The sequence below is a fragment of the Engraulis encrasicolus genome, chromosome 15, assembly GCF_034702125.1.
Source record: "Engraulis encrasicolus isolate BLACKSEA-1 chromosome 15, IST_EnEncr_1.0, whole genome shotgun sequence".
Taxonomy (NCBI): Eukaryota; Metazoa; Chordata; class Actinopteri; order Clupeiformes; family Engraulidae; genus Engraulis; species Engraulis encrasicolus.
In genome coordinates, this window is record NC_085871.1 from 23,911,753 (window position 1) to 23,931,752 (window position 20,000).

Here is a 20,000-nt window from a genome sequence, read left to right on the forward strand (position 1 = left end):
GTGTGTGTGTGTGTGTGTGTGTGTGTGTGTGTGTGTGTGTGTGTGTGTGTGTGTGTGTGTGTGTGTGTGTGTGTGTGTGTGTGTGTGTGTGTGTGTGCCACATGTATTTTTTTTTTATATCCATCACTGTAGGGCCTATATATGTTGCATGTGCTGTGCTTCTGAAATAATTAATTATGTAATGTTGGGTTGTGTAGCATATTTGCAGAGAATTCCAAGGTGATGCCTAGAGCGGTAAAGCTGGGCATACACTGCGATATTTTCAGTCGTGGGTCTTCAGTTCACTGTACAAGTGAATCGCAGGGTTGAATAGTTAACATTTCGCGACTCACGTCCTCACACTATACGACCAGAGGGTCAGGTGCAACCAGAATGCTCACAATGTATGACATGACAGACTTGTGTTCCGGAACTGCAGATGAGAAGAGGGAAACCCACACCTGAGGTGAAGGTGAGGATACGCTCAAGAGGGGATCACGCTGCCCTGGCAATTTGTGCCTTTATGTGAATGGGTAGTTTGAAATGTAGTGTCAAATCGGGTCATAGCACTGCTTCAACTGTGTGATTCAGCCACGAGAGACAACCATGATTTCAAACAGTTTCTTTCGACAATACGATTTCTGATTGCAATCTGGCTGTGAGGTGAAATCGCTTGTCATTACATGTACACTAGACGATGCAAGACTCACAATTGACCTCCAATTGATCCAAAAATTGGCACGATTCCGAAAGAGTCGCACGTTTGACAGATTATGGCAAAATCGGGCCAAAATCGCAGTGTATGCCCGCCTTTAAGTGTCAAAAGCCTATAGAAATTAGTTTAACTAGTATCTGCTGTATTTGATGAAACTTTGCACTGCACACCGCTCTACCACTGGAAAGCAGGGCTTTGAACCAGATTTTTTTCCAATTAAATTGTTCCGAAGCGAAATTTTAACGTTTTATTGTGGGCCTGTTCACTGAAAACACTTGATTACATCTAGAAATAGATCAAGACTTGGTAATTACAATTGTGTTCACAATAAGGCTGTGACTGAGGCTGTTTGTTAACGGTCTATAACACAACTATTAACTCTAATCCCTGGTGCTACTGTGTTGCAATGCTTTGGTAGCTCAGCTCAACGAGCATCTGATAATATTTCCAAAGGACCATTCCAGTGTCATGTTGTTATCATAACGACATAACACTGGAAGGGTCCTTTGGAAATATTAAGTGAACCTAATAGTGCAGCAATTACCTCAAACAATCTTTCACTTGGTGATACAAGCATCAAATTTGGTTCAGATGTGCCTCAGACCCTACCCTTTTAGAAAAGGTCGCTATCCAGGTGAAAAAACAAAATGGCGGCCATTTTCCAAGATGGCCGCCAATTGAACTGCTTTTAAATGGCTTTTATGTATATTTTGATTGACTGATCATATTTTGAATGTCTATGTATGGAAATACATTATGTTGAGCATGGAAAATTCAATGATACACAAAAAAAATATTGACAATTATAGTATTTTCATAATTGCATGTAAATAAACTAACACTCACTGAATGATTCTAAATATTACAAAAACAGAAGTAGGCCTATAATGATTACATGTTTGTTGTTTGGGTAGGAAAACTCTCTGATACACATGATGTTGGATTAGTTATTTTTAGTCATATTTGCAGGAACATAACTGTGTACAGTTAAGGCTAAAGCAATTGCATTTGCATCTTCCTCGGCAGTCAGTCTTGCATCCACATTTTGTCAGTTGCTGGCAACTCTCCGCAATTGTACAACACTAGGAAGCTTTGACCAGAGAACTTTCCAGGCCTCGCCATCTTTTTGCCACCCTCAGTTGGCAGGGCTTTCAATTTGCATTTTGCACACAGTATCCCGGTCCCATATACAGGCAGTTTGGCAGCGGACCGTTTAACATGATGGACAAGGGATGCACTTGTCGGTGGAATGGCATCATAGGATCTTTGTTTCCGAGCAAACAAGTCCAGTCTTAACCTCATCAACCTTGTCTGTTGTGCTGTTCTTGTCATAAATATTGATGACAAACCTCTCAAGAAGGTTCAGGTCAGTATCTTCAGTATACTTCTGGGTATGAACTGAGGTTTTTGAAGACATGAGTCACTTCAGGGCAGACGTCCCATGTTTGCCATGCTGTTTTCTTGCCTTTGCTATGGAAAGCTGATACAACATCACAGCCAGTGAAAGAATGGAAGGAGGACATCATGCTTTTGGATTTCTCTGGCCCAAGATTCAACATCATGGCAGCCACCTGATGGAATGACCATGGCCAAATTCGATCCACATCATCTCTAATCCTGCATCCTGGAGAATTGCAAAATTGCTGACTGCAACACTGCAATACCACCTCCTTCACCCAATCTTTATATATCTAACCTGATAGGCAGCAGGTTGAGCTCTTGAAATTGTGGTATGTTTGTGGCTAGCATGGAATAGCCATCAGAACTACAGCTGTAATGGGTAGGGGGGAACTTCAACTCCTCTTTTGTATCTTTCTGACAGAGGCAGCACTTCTTCCAGTCTGTTTTAGTAGTCAAGTCAAGTCGGTTTTATTGTCAATTTCTTTACATGCACTGGCCATACAAAGAATTGAAATTACGTTTCTTACTTTCCCATGCAGACATAGACATAGACTTTAGGTGTGGACTTAGGCAATTAGACATAGACAGTATACATGCATTACACCTAGAGTACCTATACAATATCCTTACATACAGGTATTGTTGTGCATTTTCAGTTATGTCCTATTGTGACGATTCTGATATAGTGATAGTAGCATTGTGAAATAATAATGCATATAAAGTAAGCAATTGTAATGTGCAATATTTACAACTATAGTTGGTAGCCAGTTTTCCAGTACAGTCATTAAGTAACAGGCATGAAGCAGCAGCAACATGTGTGTGCATGTTTGTGTGTGCCTTTGAGTTAGTTCAGTGCTGTGTGTGTGTGTGTGTGTGTGTGTGTGTGTGTGTGTGTGTGTGTGTGTGTGTGTGTGTGTGTGTGTGTGTGTGTGTGTGTGTGTGTGTGTGTGTGTGTGTGTGTTCGAGTTAGTGCAAGTAGAATGTGCAATCACAATTCAGTGTTGAGGGGGGGCTATCGGTGATAGGAGGGCGGGTTATGAGTTCAGCATCCTGATTGCTTGGTGTATGAAGGTCTTTGCCAGCCTGGTGGTATCTGAGCGGAGGCACCTGTACCTCTTTCCAGAGGGCAGGAGACTGAACAGTTTGTGTGCAGGGTGACTTATGTCCTTGGTGATCATCAGTGCTTTTCGGGTGGGGCGGGTGGTGTAAATGTCCTGCAGAGAGGGAGTGGCGCTCCAATGATCTTCTACGCTGTGTTCACAATGCGCTGGAGTGTCTTCCTGTTTTGCTCTGTGCAACCTCCTCCCCACACTGTGTCACACAGCTGATCAGGATGCTCTTGATGGTTCCTCTGTGGAATGCTGTCATGATGGAGGGTGTAGCACTTGCCTTCTTCAGTTTGCACAAAAAGTAGAGGCGCTGTTGTGCCTTCTTCGCCAGTGATGATGTGTTTGTGGTCAAAGAGAGGTCGTCGCTGATGTGCACTCCAAGGAATTTTGTGCTGCTCACTCTCTCCACAGCATCACTGTCGATGGTCAGTGGTAGCAGTTGTTTTTGCCCCCCCCTGGAAGTTGACAACAATCTCCTTGGTCTTGCTGACATTCAGCAGGAGGTTGTTGTCCTTGCACCATTTAGCCAGCAGGTGTACTTCTTCTCTGTAGTGAGTCTCGTCACCCTTAGTGATGAGGCCCACCAGTGTTGTATCGTACGCAAACTTCATCAGATGGTTAGTGCTGTGGGTCGTTGTGCAGTCATGTGTCAGCAGCGTGAACAGCAGGGGGATGAGCACACAACCTTGCGGGGCCCCCGTGCTCAGGGTCAGGGTGATTGAGGTATTGTTCCCGACACGTACTGCAGCTCAATGGATTTTTAGCAGACATCTTGTGTAATACGGTTAAAGGCCGAGGGTCTATCCTTTTACCACCCAACCGTTCAAATTATCAAAGCACATTGAGATATGGGACACAACAAGGTTAAGTCATCTTCTGCCCTAGCCGGGCTCCGCCCTACTGGTGACGCAACGCCTTCGGCTCAGCTACACACATTAGGGCCAGGAGCTTGCTCTTTCTCGCTACAGCGGGATCTCTGCCCACTTTGTCTGGAACCAATCAACTGTGCATTTCCAACAGTCCTGGGTGGAGATGTGTTCAAGGCAGTGACGTGGTTTAAGCAGAGACTTTCTATTGGGCTAAGAAATGTTTGGTTTAAACTTCGGCACAGCCCTCAACCAGTAGCAAACCGAGGGAGGCGGGTTAACCAGGCCATGGAAACAAAGTTCGTCCTGTATGGAAACGCTAATCGTTATAGTCCTGGTCAGACCAGAATTGCGGTATGTGATCTGAAGTCTATGAAAATCAGGCAACTTCCAACTTACACCCAGCCCGATCGTTCATCCAGTGTCATTTAAGTCCTGTGCAATCTGTACACTATCCGGGTAACTGAAGCCCCGTTTCCCTTGGCTCGGCTCTCCCGCGCTGGCACATCCTGTCAATTCAGGTGCGTCTATCTAACTAAATTTCTAACTACACTAACTACATTTCTAATTAAGCTATATACAGGGTCTTATTGGATAGCATATGGGAGACTATAAATACTAACAATACAACTAAACTGAGTATACTAAAGAGTTAGTAAACTGCAACTACAGCTATTGTACCACAAGCTGACACTGAACCCCATGCTGAGTCTCACAGTAGTGATGTCACCACTGTGCCCTGGTTGTGCTATAACATCACTCTAATACAGAATGTAAACAAAATTGTGTTTACAACATTGTATTCCAACAGTGATGGCAAGGTTAGTATGCATTATTGAATACCTGCTATCGGACAGCTGTATGTCATAAATGTGCATTTTCAGTCACGTAAGGGCTGCCATTTTGAAAAGTGGTGGCCATTTTGTGATGAAATAATGATACTATGAATTTGTCCTGGTCAGAATGCATACATTTTAATATTTCCATCACTCAGATATCTATATTACTTGCCATTCTAAGACGAAAACAGCTTTTTTCACCTTTAATGAGGCGGCCATCTTGAAAAATGGCCGCCATCTTGTTTTTTCACCTGGATAGCGACCTTTTCTGGGAGAGTAGGCCCTGGAGCACCTGTGTACCTGATTTGGTGCTTGTATCACCAAGTGAAAGATTCTAATGAAATATTGACTTAAGAAGCCCCACTATAATCAGCATTTCATACTAACCCTAGGAAAAACTGTTGCCCTGATCAACAAGCCCAGTGTTCTTTTGAGATGGGCCCCTTCATACCCAAGCCCAGTGTTCTGTTGAGATGGGCCCCTTCATACCCATAGCAGGGTTGCCAGATAAGGCTAATGATTTCCACCCCCAAAAAATGCTCAAAACCCGTCTGGAAGCACTAAATCCCGCCCAATTCTATTGATTTCTATGGCCAAAAATTGGGCAGGTTTTTCTAAGCAGCCCGATTGGGCGGGAAACAGCCCAATCTGGCAACACTGAGCCTAAATCCAAACCAAAGCAAAACCCTTACTCAGTTGTGTGTCAATGGCATGGTAGCTTAGCTTGACGGGTAGGTCATATCGACGGCACTCTGGGATGGTCCTTAGGAAATATTAAGTGAACCCAATCAGAATTTCATACTCATACAGAATCAACAAGCAGACCCCCATATATTGACCAGCTGTTACTTTCCACTGTGTCTTCCTGCTATAAATTTAAAACGGGCAAGGAAAGTCAGGGCCAGGTATTTTTTTTGTAATAAATAGTGACTAGATGAGTTACAAAAACGTCAAGCTCTACGCTACCTTCGGACATATTTTATTTTTCCCTCCGATTTAATTTGAAGCATGAAATTCTGCACATTTTTCCATCTCATATCAATTTACAGCGGATTATGGTATATCTATCAAAAACCGGGGACGACTGGATGGGAGAGGGAGAGGAGCGAGGGCCAGGCTCTCGCAGAAGAAGCCAGCCAGCCAGCCAGCGCGGAAAATACGACAACGTTTAAGTAGCTCTGAAAGCGGTTTGTCTATCTCGATCCATCAATCTAATCTCCTCAGTGTCGCCACTGGGATTTAAAGAGCAGAATTGTTGAGATGCTGTGGAGAAGTCATTGAGATATGGCGTCAACGTGAAAGTGTGTGTGTGTGTGTGTGTGTGTGTGTGTGTGTGTGTGTCTGTGTGTGTTTGTGTGGGTGTGTGTGCACGCATGTGTTTGGGATTCAACCAAGACACAATAATGAGGAGGAGTTATTGACCATTGTTGGGAAGAGAGAGAGAGAGAGAGAGAGAGAGAGAGAGAGAGAGAGAGAGAGAGAGAGAGAGAGAGAGAGAGAGAGAGAGAGAGAGAGAAATGTGGTTTATGCCTGCTAATCTGGGTTTGAGAGAGAGGTGGAAAGAAATAAAAGAGAAAAGAGAGAGAGAGAGAGAGAGAGAGAGAGAGAGAGAGAGAGAGAGAGAGAGAGAGAGAGAGAGAGAGAGAGAGAGAGAGAGAGAGAGAGAAAGAGTCTGGGATTAAGAGAGAGAGTCAACAGAATTAAAGAGGGGAAGAGAGAGAGCATGTGGAGGGGGGGATACAAGAAGGTATAGCACAATGGGATTTGACAAGCAGATGGCACGGAGAAGTAGTTGAGTTGTTGTGTTGTTTTGAGTGTGTGTGTGAGAGAGAGTGTGTGAGTGTGAGAGTGCATGTGATGGCATTATTGTCATGGTAGACTATTCTCTTTGGGCGGTTGACGTGACACCCAGTTTACGTAACATTGGTTAAAAACCTACAAAACTGTTATTTTTCCTCTTAAAAACAAATGAAAATGAAAGAAGATGTGGTACATTATGTTTGATATTAGTCTCAGATGAGAAAAAAAACTTTTTGTTAAGATTTATGTAAAGGTTCATATGCCAAATGTGACTGTAACATTAATAAAACTTGGAATATAATATATATACATATAAATAAACTAACAACATTTTGAATAATTTATGAAGCATTTGGCATGATTGCATAAATATTAACTTTATATTAAAATATATGAATGTGAAAAAAACTCAATACAATAATATTAACTACAAATTCAATTTTGTAACATAAATAGCGTCCTGCGGGGTGACATATATGTCAGGTTTATGGATGGGCAGCTGCAAGGCCAACTACAAGGGTCTTAAATACTGTCTCCTAAATAGTCAGTACCTCAGTTACTGGAGACTGCTGTGGAAGTTTAAGGTGACTATTAACCTCTTAATATGTGTACATATTGCAATGTTTCTGTCACGCAATGCTTAGGTTCATTTTATGGTGTCCTGTGGTGTGACTGCTCTTATAGAAGGAAAAAAAGTGTTTTACAAATGAAAACACACATTAAGATTAAACACAATATCATTATCTAGTTAGCATGAGCTAAGAGGTCAGTCATGTATATAAAAGGATTAAAATGACCACAGTGCAGTGAATTTCCTGTGGTGTGACTTCATGTCCTGCAGTGTGACATGCTTATGCAATGTGTTACTCAATCCTTACTTGTTTTTCATCTATCATGCACGGATATAAGGATACCAGGAGATTTATTTGTCACATTCACACAATTATTACAAGTAATACAGTGAAACCCTGCAGTGAAATCACAGTTGTCTGCCTGTATGATGCATAGGCATGTGCAGGTGGGTAGTAACAGAGATTCTTTAAGTATATAGAGATATGCCAACATAATAGGTTTCTATGGGCACCTAACGTGACCAGGTTCCGGTCTGCCTAAAGGGGCGTGTCATAATGCTCCTAGCATTGAATAGAGCAGTCCTTAGGTCTGCCTAGGTCTGCCTAAAGCCGGGCATACACTGTGCGATATTTTCACTCGTGGGTCTTAAGCTTCTGCTCACACTGCACAATGGAATTTCACTGTTTAAAAGTTCACAACTCACGACTCACGTCCTCACACTACACGAGCCGACAGTCGGATGCGAGCGAAATGCTTCCACCGTACAACGCGACAGGCACGTTTCCCCGGTCTGCAGAGGAGGGAACATGCGCACCTGAGGTGGAGACGAGGTCGCGCTCAACAGCAAATTGCATGGCCCTATTCATTTGTGCATGTGAAGTGTCAAATCGGGTCGTAGCACTGCTTTTAACTGTGCGATTTACGCACGAGCCACGACCAGAATTTCAAACCGTTTTGATTTTCTTGCGACCCTGCGATTGCACGATCGTGTGGCGAGATCGCTTGTCGTTACCCCATGTACACTGCACGATGCGAGACTCACGATTGACCTGCGATTGAGCAAGAAATCGGCCCGACTCTCAAAAAGTTGTGCGAGTACCAAATCGGGGCAAAATCGGGGCAAAAGTCGCACAGTGTAAGCCCAGCTTAAAGGGGGATTTCCCCCCCAATAATAGAACCCGGAAACAATGGGCCAATGGAACCTCTCTCTCTCTACTCTCTCTGGTAGTAGTGTGTGTGTGGGGTGGGGGTTAAAGGAACAATCGTAGAAAGAAATGGGGGATATGTTTGTGCAGAATAATAATACTTTAATTGTATCTTACAGAAATGTCACACCGATGATGTCACACCGCAGGACACATTTTCCCAAAAATGGCACAAATTTGGCGAAATTCCATGGACCACTGAGTGCTTTATTTTTTTCCATTTTTTAAAAAAAAATTGTGTTACGCCCTTAAACGTCAACCACCCCTTTACATTGTTCTTTGAAAGAGAAGCTTCTCACACTACTCTTGACCCTCATCGTGGCACACAAGCACACACACGTACGCACACACTCAAAAACATTTTCGAGTTTGCACCGAGATTTAAGATGTAGTCAGTCGCAGTGCGGGCCCTGCTGGCTGCGCCCTAATGGCAATACCATCCCCGCTGCGGTGAAATTGATCCGGCAAAACTTCAGCTACGCGCTTCCTTGTTGTGACTCTCTGCGGTTGTAAATTGTTTTAAAATATCTTGAGAAAGGGTGTGTGTGTGCTTGTGTGTGTGTGTGTGTGTGTGTGTGTGCGCGTGAGTGTGAGTGTGAGTGTGAGTGTGTATGTTAGGGGTGGGGGGTTGGGGTGAATTGGTCTGGTGAAAGGGCAGATCGCTCAACAGTACAGTAGTTTCCCACACACACACACACCCCACCACCGTCCACGCGCCTTCCGTTTCCTCCAAAACCAGACTTGACAGACAGGTCTGTCTTTTTGCACAGATGATGAGATCACGGCCATGATTCCTGATCCCAACAAGTGCTTAATTTATCACCATCACATAAAAAAACTATTTTGGAGTTCAGATGTGATTCCTCATTACCACAACTAACCAAGTAAGTTACCCCTTCTTTCACTCTCAGAAATAAAGGTACAGAACTCATCGCCGTGGCAGTACCCTCAAGGGAGTACCATTGCGTTGCTTGATTGGTACCCAGAAAAAGAGGTGCGTTTAGTTTCTTGCAATGTCGACCAATGTGCATCTGTCACCTCTTTTTTGAGGTACCACCCAAGCGACGCAATGGTACTCCCCTTGAAAGTTCTGTACCTTTATTTCTGTGTATAACGATATGTCAACAGTGAGAAAAAACAACCAATTTCATTGATTATAATGTACTAAATTATCCTGTTCTCTAGTTAGCCACTACTCAACTGCTCAACAACCACTTCAAAACACTTTCTGGAGCTCCAAGTCTATTGTTTGTTTTAGGGTCCGTTTATATGAAGACGATTGCGAGGGAAAATGAAAAAAATGTTTTGTCAGAAGTGTCCTTCATTTAAACGGCAACCCCTCCATCGGGGCTTGCTGATGCAAAAAGGCAAAATCTGTTCGATTTTGGACGTTTCCAAAATTCTCTTCTCTAATAAAAATTGAAGGATGGATGCTCTGCGTTGTGTTTTAGCTAACTCACTTGCAAAAATAAAAATAAGTCTTGACCTTGTGATTAAAAAGATCGATACAATTTATTATAGAAAAAGTGAGATTACAAAAAGAATAAGAAGAAAATAAAAGAAGTAAAAGTGGAAGAAAAATAAAGATTAAAAAGGAATGAAAATGAGAAGTGAAAATGAAAGTCTCACAGCGTCTCACTAACCGCAGAGATACACCAGCGGCGACGCGACTCAAGCGACAGAGTGTAGCAGCAAGCGATACGAGAGATTGAGGAGACTAGAGTATGTCCGTACAGGCAGAAGGCAAAGCATTCAAGCATTCCCATTGGCTGTGGTCACTGACCTCTATACAGTCATTGGCTGTCGCGGCTTGTCGCCGAACCGCGTCATAGAAAGTTGAAAAGATTTCAACTTCAAATTGTCGCGCTCGTCGCGCAAATCGCTCTAGTCTCCAGAATCGCTTTTGTCTCTCGACTCAATACAAAGTCAATTACTTCCGTCGCTCGACTCGCTCAGATCGCCGCTGGTGTATCTCTGCGGTAACTAGGCAGCATCCTATCTCTGGCGAATGACAGGCAAATCGACAATTGACAAAATGGTGGTAACGGTTTTTATACCGTCTTCCTCATGTCAGCAGGTTACACGTATGCAAGTATGATGTTAGTTAAGGAAGATGTCGCCTCCCTGTCTCCAGGGGTGACGAATCATAAAACCACCTATCGCTTATGGATAGCATAATGCAAAGTGGAGAGTTTTGAAGACGACCCGGGTTGCGTCTGTTTGTAAATGACAAGGTTGCTGTGTAAACGAAAGATTATTTTGTTTGTTTGAAATATTTTGTTCATTTCCATTTGCAGTCACTTTAGCGTCTTCTTTTTTATCGTTTTGAACGTAGTCTTAATGGGCTATACGCAGTGATGGGTTTAGCGGGAGTGGAAGCTTACTGAGGATACACACAGACACAGACATGCACACACACACACACACAACATATGACAGATATTTATTTGAGATATTAGCTCAGCAGTGCAGAAACTAAAAGGTACTAAAAGATACAGAGAGAGAGAGAGAGAGAGAGAGAGAGAGAGAGAGAAGAGAAAGAGGTAGCCAGAAACAGATACTTCCTTCCAGATGCTCTTTTCACTCACTGACAGTCTAATCCCATTTTGTCCAGGTACTGCTCTGGGGAGGCCAATAACTCATCTTTACAGTGTCCATACACAAACACACACAGATACACCATACACTCTACATACACATGCACATACACACACGCACGCACACACACACTTTACAGTGCCTATACCCGAGGGTTCAATTCATTTCGAGACCCACAGTCACATACTCAGTCATACACCCACTCAGTCACACACACACAAAATGTTTTATGCTGTATTTCCCAGAAAATATCCATGTACGTAGTCCTCCACCATCTCTCTCTCTCTCTCTCTCTCTCTCTCAGTGCTGAATCTTGGGAACGGTTTGACATATTCTGCCCTTTGCCATCCAAGTTGGGGTAATGAGAATTTACTGCATCCTGCGTTCAGTAATCTCCTAATCCTTTCCTCTCCGTGCCCCCCGGCCGGGGGTGGGTGAGGGCGAGGGTGCGCCCATTCCAAGACCTTAGTTAGTGGGTACCAGTAGGCTACTTACTAACTGTACCACCGAGAGTGTGTGTATATTAATTGCAGGCAGGAGAGTGTGTATGTGTGTGTGATGTGTGCTCACACGGACAGGCAGACAGACAGACAGACAGACTCTCACTCTCTCTCTCTCTCTCGCTCACACACACACACACACACACACACACACACACACACACACACACACACACACACACACACACACACACACACACACACACACACACACACACAGATTTGCAGCACAGCAGTAGTTTTGGCTGTGCCCTCACTGCTACCAAGTACCCAAAACGCTAACAGAAGGCTGAATGCATTTACCATATCTGAACCCAGGATTGTGTGTTTCTGTGCGTGCGTGTGCGTGTGCGTGCGTGTTTTCCACATGGTAAGTAAGCATTCAGTCTGTGGCAGCACACCTTTTCCATGGTGGCCAATTCAAATGTGGCTGATGCCTGCTGTGACATTGCTATGCATGTTAGAAACAGGAGCAGCTCGGTCGTGATCCAGGGCTTCCCAAACTTTACCGTGACAAGGCCTCCCATATACCCGTAGATTCAAGCCAAGGCCCCCTTTACATGGGCCGTGCCGCACTACTTTTCCTGTGCACCCCCTTTCACAACTGTAGTCTAGGCCTGTAAGTCAGTGCTCCACTAGGATATGTAAAATTAACTAATGGGAATATTGTTTAGCTTATTTATGGTTTATTTTGGTGTACGTTAGTTACTCGTTTTCTACTATAATTAATTTTATTGTTCCCTATCAACTTTCCGCGGCCCCCCTAGCACCCCCTCGCGGCACCCCAGGGGTCCCCGGGCCCCACTTTGAAAACCACTGACCTAGGTTATATGCCAAAAAAACAGGATTCGCCTCTTACTTTGGTATGTTTACTCTGAGTACATGCCAAATGTAGTACTAAACCTTAGTAATTTAATAATAACGGCACTGTAATAAAAGTAAATACCATTCAAATACTGTGTAGGCTATAAGATGCCCTGAAATATCCAAATTGTGACTTTGTAGAGGTTTGACTTTGTAGGAGTTTTCATGATCTATGTCAGTTAAGTTTATCACAGAGTTACCAAAATCACAAAGATTAGAGGTACATTAGAGTGTCTATTCAAAAAATCTTCTGGTTGGTCTGTCGATCAGAAAGTGGGTTACTTTTTCATGCAGGTTTTGCACAATGGTTTCCACATTTTCTTGTGTAGGGGTTTGCACGCAATGTCTCTGTGGACTGGATCTTTGTTGGAATATGTCCTAGTTCCCATGTCTCAGGAAAGCTGTATAATTCTCAGGCCTATAACAACTGTAAAGATTTGCATGCAGCATTTGCACGAAGGTTTGCACACTTTTTGTGCAAGGGTTTTCATGCGACTTGGGTCTGTGAACCCTGTTGGTATATGCCCCAGGACCCCATTTCGCGAAAGCATCATTGCTAACCAGTTAGCAACTTAGTAGGTTGCCAATGGAAAAATTGCATTGCAAACAAATACGTTGCTAACTTACAGGAGTTAGCAACGACTTTGTCGAGAAATGCACCTCTGGTCCCTGTCCGTCCGAGCACCTCAGGACAGCTGGACCATCATCAAGCCTGGAAGACTGGAATGGATATTTATAGAAGTTTGTATAATGAGTGGGTTTGGAAACACACTCTGTTCTCTCTCTGTTGTGAATGGCAACCATTGTCTGTCTGTCGGAGAGTGTCCTCTTTTTGGACCGTTGGACTTTTGGACTTCAGGGCAAAAACGAACGGAGATGTTATAATAAAATAAACACTCACTCCAACAGACAATAACTTCCATCCCTCATTGCTATTATATCGTTTGTGTCTAGACACTGGTCATAAGAAAAAGAGAGGGAAAAAGAAGAACGATAGATACAGAAAGAGAGGCAAAATGAAAGAGCAAAAAAGAGGACAAGAGAGAGAGAGAGACGGGGGAGGAAAAGAGGAGCATCAGGGAGAAAGACAGAGAGGGTATAGAATGGAGAGGAAGAGAATTCAGGTAAAGAGAGAGAGAGAGAGAGAGAGAGAGAATGAAAGAGAGACAGAGGCATTGGGCCTCGCCATGTGGCCAATCTGCTTTTGCTCAAAGGATGATGATTGGTCCGATGGAAATATTAGAGCGGGAGATGCCTCCAATCCTTGAGGGCCGATTCAGCCATGACCTTCACAGAGCTTCATTGATTGCAGACCCCAGCTGCTGCCACTTTGCTGTGTGATTTTACTGTCTATTACTCCCTTTGTTGTCCTTTCTTGAGAAGTTTTTAGCCGTTCCTATACTTCTCTTTTCAGTTGGTCTGGTGTTTTCCTTTCTTTTTTTTTGAGTAGATTTCCCCTCTTTTTGCCCAAAACTGAAGCATGGGGTTTCCATGAGTCACATGAGTGACGTCTTTCTTTCTAATGTCAGCAACCATTTGCTGATGTGTCGGCTATTAGCATCGACAGGCCACAGCCTGGATATTACCGGTAGTGATCGATTGCATCAATGATGATGACATCAATGACTCAAGTGGGCTTTGTTCAGACCTGGGGCCTCATGTGTTGCTTACGCACAAAAAACGCTACGCTAAGTAACCTTTCACGCAATTTCCCAACATACTAACACTGACTTGACAAGAAAAAGTGCATGTGTGCTAAATTTCCTGTGAATTCAGATATACCACATGATTCAGCATTAAAACCTGTTTACACATGAAGTGTTTCATTTGAAATTTTAGGTGCATATGCATCTTTTCAGATTTTCACATTCGGAAGTCTTATGGCTCATTCAAAAACTCGAGAATCCCAAGAAATCCAACCTTAAACTCGGGAAAAGTGGGCATGAACATATGGGGATGCAATGTCAGATCGATTTTTTTTAGGTTGATCTCTGGCGGAAGTATATAACAATGAGTTCCCGAGCTGACGTTTTCAGTGACAACACACACATCATCAACATGGCGCCCGCCCATGCAGACTACTGGCATGTAAATAGTATCACAAATGCTGAAAAATCATCTTGTAATTACTGTCAACAACACTGGTTAATGTTATTCAATTGCAGATGCATATATGTCAGTAATGCTGGTCCCTGACTGTGTCATTTAGCCTACTTAAGCTGAAATGCTATGTTGTGGATGTGGACGTTCAAGTAGAGGTGAAAAAAAAAGAAAATAGAACCAAAACGAAACATGCATGATTCCTGATTGTTCCGGGAGCTGTGCCGGTCATGCGCCAAAGCCCAGAAATTGGTTGTCTCGTCAGCCAGCCTGATCTCCAAAAATTCCTCGCTCCTGGACACGGAATTGTTTTCCGTGCTCCTGGACACGGAATTATTTTCCGTGATGGGCACACGGAAGTGCTTTCTATAGGCTATTACCACAGCACTGTGTAACTCTATCATCAGAAAATACATGCCAAATGCTAATCCTAAACAAAATAATGCTATAACAATTTAAGTTGTGCCCTGACCAAAACATTCCCTAACCTTAACCTGTCATTAAAGACATATTTTTGAGAAATACCTTTTCCAGTTGGTTGCTAGGCTATCAAATTCATATAATGAATGAAAGAAAACTAGCTGTGCCTAGACCAAAACAATCCCTAACCCTAACCTGTCAGTGGGAAACGTTTTTTTTATAGAAAAAATATTTGAAATTAGAAAAATCCTGAGAAAACACAAGACTGCGGAAACATAGAGCTGTGGGAGTAGCCTATAGAGAGAGCACTTCTCTGTGTCCATCACGGAAAACAATTCCGTGTCCAGGAGCACGGAAAACAATTCCGTGTCCAGGAGCACGGATTTTGTGCCCTTAACATCCGTGTCTAGGAGCACGGAATTTTTGGAGATCATGTTGCGTCAGCAATGTCGTCAGTCATCTCGGGAGTTCCCGAGAACGTGAAGGTAACATTAGTAGGCCTACATGAGACCCCAGTACTCACAGATTGACACAATATTTAGAAGTTGCAGTCCATCGGTCCATCTTCAAAGTAGACAACGGATTGATATGACCAGAATAGAGTATGAATGTGGCCCTCTCCCCTTCTACACTATGGGCTTGTGTGAGGGGAGCGATCTAAGCTAGAAATACCCAGGGGGTATAAGTAAAAGTAAAAGTTAACAAAAAAAGAAACACAGTTTCCGTCCAACACAAGTAACTTATCTGAGTAACTAGTAGACCTGTGTACTTGTCTTGCAATCAGCTAACTCTGCACTGGTTGGATCAAGTTTGTGGTGGGTCCTTGTTAGGTTTTCAGTGTTTTTCAGTAACAACACAGTCTATCTATCTCATGTCAATGGAGTAAATGGTGTAACAGCTATGTAATACCATGTGCTAGTGTTAGTTTTATGTTGATACCTCTGCCAAGAACCTATCTCAGTAGCAATCCATGTTAACTCAACCTTGAGGTAATGGTAAATAATCTAATAGAAGAGCCTGGAGTGATCATTTCCTTACCTAAATGACAACTGTTGGCTATCTATTAGAAGCGTTATCACTTCTTGCAGGTTAACTTGCAGATTTTTTATGTTCTTGGAATACCGTCCAAGCCATTTGTTTGGTCCCAGCTCAACCTTGGCTTGTTGTTGCTTTTGCTTTTCGTCTTTCTTTTTTTACACTGTCTTCATGCTCGAATAGCGTATATAGTATTTTGGGTTCCCCATCAGGGATCGAATAGCCTGAATTTTATTGACTGATTGCGTTGAGTTAGACATCAGTATTTAGTACACTGAGGTGTAGACAAGTCAAACATTTTCATGTCATTTTGAGTTCAAGGCGCTATGCTAGAATAGTGCCTTTGTGTTTCTTCTTTTTTCCTTCATCAGAAATCAAATTCCACTGCCTTTATTTTTTTCCGCCATGCACCAAAAAGAAATCTCTGTGGCTTTTTGGCTGTCTGCTTTCAAGCAGGCAGTCAGCACACCCTTCTGTGGCGACCAATTATATCGTAACTGCATACAGAGTATACATGCGATACGTATTAGCGTGAAGCATTTGGGGCTATTTTTAGCGTGCCGCCGCGCACATAGCTGCCTCGCTCGGTGCCATGTCTGACGCTGACCCAACATTTTGTGCTTATGATGTTTATTCTATCCTTCTTCTAATAATGTCAACACCTCCGCTAATCAGATGATTGCTAAGTACTTAGCCAAGGATGCTGAAGTCAGCTGGTGCGCAACCCATTTTCCCCATGCCTCGGCCTCTTTGTGTACTGTTATTCCCGGCACAAGGTTGTGCATTTTTTTCCCCACTGCGTGTGTGTGTGTGTGTGTGTGTGTGTGTGTGTGTGTGTGTGTGTGTGTGTGTGTGTGTGTGTGCGTGCGCGTGCTTGCGTGCGTGCGTGTGTGTGTGTGCAGTACTATATCTATGAACGCATGCCCTGCTGAACAACTTGCACACGTTTTCAGGTTTCTCTTGCTTTTGGATTTTTATGGGTCATCACGTCTGATCTGCATCATGACCAAAAGTGTGTAGCCACTTCTAGCATTATGTAATTACATTATACCTTAGAGTTAACTTAAAGGTTTGAGTGACGTTGACCTATCCACAGAAGATAATGTGTTACGCTGACATATCCACAGAATATATACTAAAGATAAACAGGTCTCATTCCAGGAGCCAGTAAGCTGCAACTCGTCTTCTTTAATGGAACAGTCCACCCTTTTTTGATTTTCACATATTTGCAGTATTTCCCAGCAGTATTCATGAATGAGCATATAATTTTCATCTATGTGTTTCCATTGCCTAGTTTAACAGTATAGCCAAATTAAGCGTAGCTATGCAAGTCTATGGGGGCAAACAAAACATCATCAAATGTACTTATAAAGTACTTTAAAATGAATGTAAAATTCACCAGGGTGCAAAACAGCTGTTTAATCCTGTCCTGTGATCACTTGTGGTTTGATGCTAATGCCTCCATTCACTTCCAGTGATTATGCTAAGCTATGCTAATAATTCTGATCCAATAAATCTAATTACTGAAAAAATGAGAAGAAAATGATATGCACATTCATGAATAATGCTTGGAAATACTGCAAATGTGCGAAAATCAAAAAAATGGTGGACTGTTCCTTTAATGTAGAGAGCCTTTTCAAGGTAAGGTGAAAAACAAACATCAAGCTCCAAAAAGACCAACATACGTTGCTCATTTGACTAAAAAGAAACATTGAAATACAGTACATGTATAAAGCTATTTCCTGCTATGGCTAAGTGGGGTAGCCTGGCAAGCCAGACTAAATGTGAGATTAAATGTGAATATTTAGTCTGGTCACGATCAATGAGACATCGTTGATGGGAACAACCCGTTACTTTGCATCCAAAGATTCAAAACGAATCTCCTGCATTGTGATTGGTCTGCCAGTTTCAAGGCCTGTGGCATTGTCCGAGGCTAGACCCACTCTCAGGCAAAAATTATTTTGGCCGCTGGCGGGTGGGGCTAGTTTACTAGGCTATAAGTGGAGGGGATCTGAAGCAAGATGGGAAAGCGATGTGTGGAATATGTGTGGAGCATACAGTAGACTCCTCAGCTTCCTCCATTACCACCATTGAGGAGGCCTTGGAAACACGACACACAACATCATTGTTTTTTCTTTTATTATTTGTGTGTGTGTGTGTGTGTGTGTGTGTGTGTGTGTGTGTGTGTGTGTGTGTGTGTGTGTGTGTGTGTGAAAGCATGTGTATGTGTGACATGTAGGGGACAAGTAAATCTTGTTAGCCTGGCCCACCATGTTTGGGACCCCCCAGTTTTTTTTGGAACAAAATCTCCCACAGTTGATCCAACGCGGGCTGCCAAGAAACCCCATTGCATGTGTGTGAGTGTGTGTGTGTGTACGTTCACGTACGTGCGTACGCATGCATGTGTGTGTGAGGTGAGCCAGCGCCTGGTTTTAGTTTTGGGGATTTTAAGTTTTTCTTGTGTGATTACTTTGTCTCGGCTGGTTGAAGGCATTTCGGGATAGAAGTGGGGTGGTGGTGCTGTATTGAGCGAGCGTGGTGGTTTTGATGGGTGTTGTTGGGGGTCTTTGAAGAGGAAAGGGGAAAAGAAAAAAGAGGGTGTGCGGGAGCCTTTAGTGTAGTGTAGTAAAGCAAACGGCGACATATACGTACCAGAAGTAGCAGTCACAGCAGCGGGAAATTAGCGCTGCAGACTACTAAATGTGCCTCAAATGTGCAAGCGCGTATCTGGAACAAGGGGGGGATGTTTGGGGGGGCTTTTTGCCTCCCTGATTCAAAGACAAACTTTTTACAAGGGCCTCTCAAAGCTGGCACTGGTTAGTGGAGGCTTTGTGTGTGTGTGCGTGTGTGTGTGTGTGTGTTTGTTGGGGTGGTGTAGTGTGGTGGTGTGGCTTTGGCAGGGGCGGAGGGGAATTAAGGCTTTTGGTGACGGACCGAGTCGGCATTTAAAGCCACTTTTCCTCTCTCCATTTTCTCCTTCTCTCTCTCCCTCTCTCTCTCTTTCATTTTCTTTCTCTCTCTCTCTCTCTCTCTCTCTCTCTCTCTCTCTCTCTCTCTCTCTCTTTCATTCTCTCTCTCTCACTCTCTCTCTTTCTCTCTCTCTCTCTCTCTCTCTCTCATTTCTCTCCTCTCCTCCTCTACTTTTTTTCCCCTCCTCCTGAAAACAGACGGATTCTAAAAATAAAGCGCCAGTCTTTTAAAGAGTGCGGCTTTTAATGACGGCGTGTAAAATGTGCTGTGTGTTAACGGCCCTGCTGAGGCAAACCAAAAGACAAGGCGGAGGAGCCCCAAAACAAATTGGGGACAGCAAATAAGAGAAAAGAAAAAAAAGAAAGAAAAACGAAAGAAAAAAAAATCCTCCCATCAACGAGGCGTGTGTTAGTGCCATGCACACGTTCAAAGCCACTTTTGCTGTTGTTATTAAAACTGGTTGGCGACGGTGGTGGTGGTGGCGTTCTCCAGCCGGTCGGTCTGATGAAGGGGGCGACAGCCATGGTGGTGACTCTTGTGTGTGTCGCTGGTGGTGACAGTGTTTTGCGGCGGCAACGGCTGTGCAGAGTTAACACTGAGTCCGACCCGACAACGATGTCTCATCACCGCCTTGCCTTTCTGTGTGTGTGTGTGTGTGTGTGTGTGTGTGTGTGTACACATATATAGTAAGTGTATAGTCTTTATAAAGTATAATAACCGTAAGCTTATAGATGTGTGTGTGTGTGTGTGTGTGTGTGTGTGTGTGTGTGTGTGTGTGTGTGTGTGTGTGTGTGTGTGTGTGTGTGTGTGTGTGTGTGTGTGTGTGTGTGTGTGTGTGTGTGTGTGTGTGTGTGTGTGTGTGTCTTTGTGGGCATGTGGACACACACCTTATATAGTATATATAGGCTACTCTATATACAGTATAACCCTAACCTTATAGCTATACTGTGTGTGTGTGTGTGTATGTGTGTGTGTGTGCGTGTATGTGTGCTTGTCTGTGTACTTGTGAGCGTGCGTGTGTGTGCG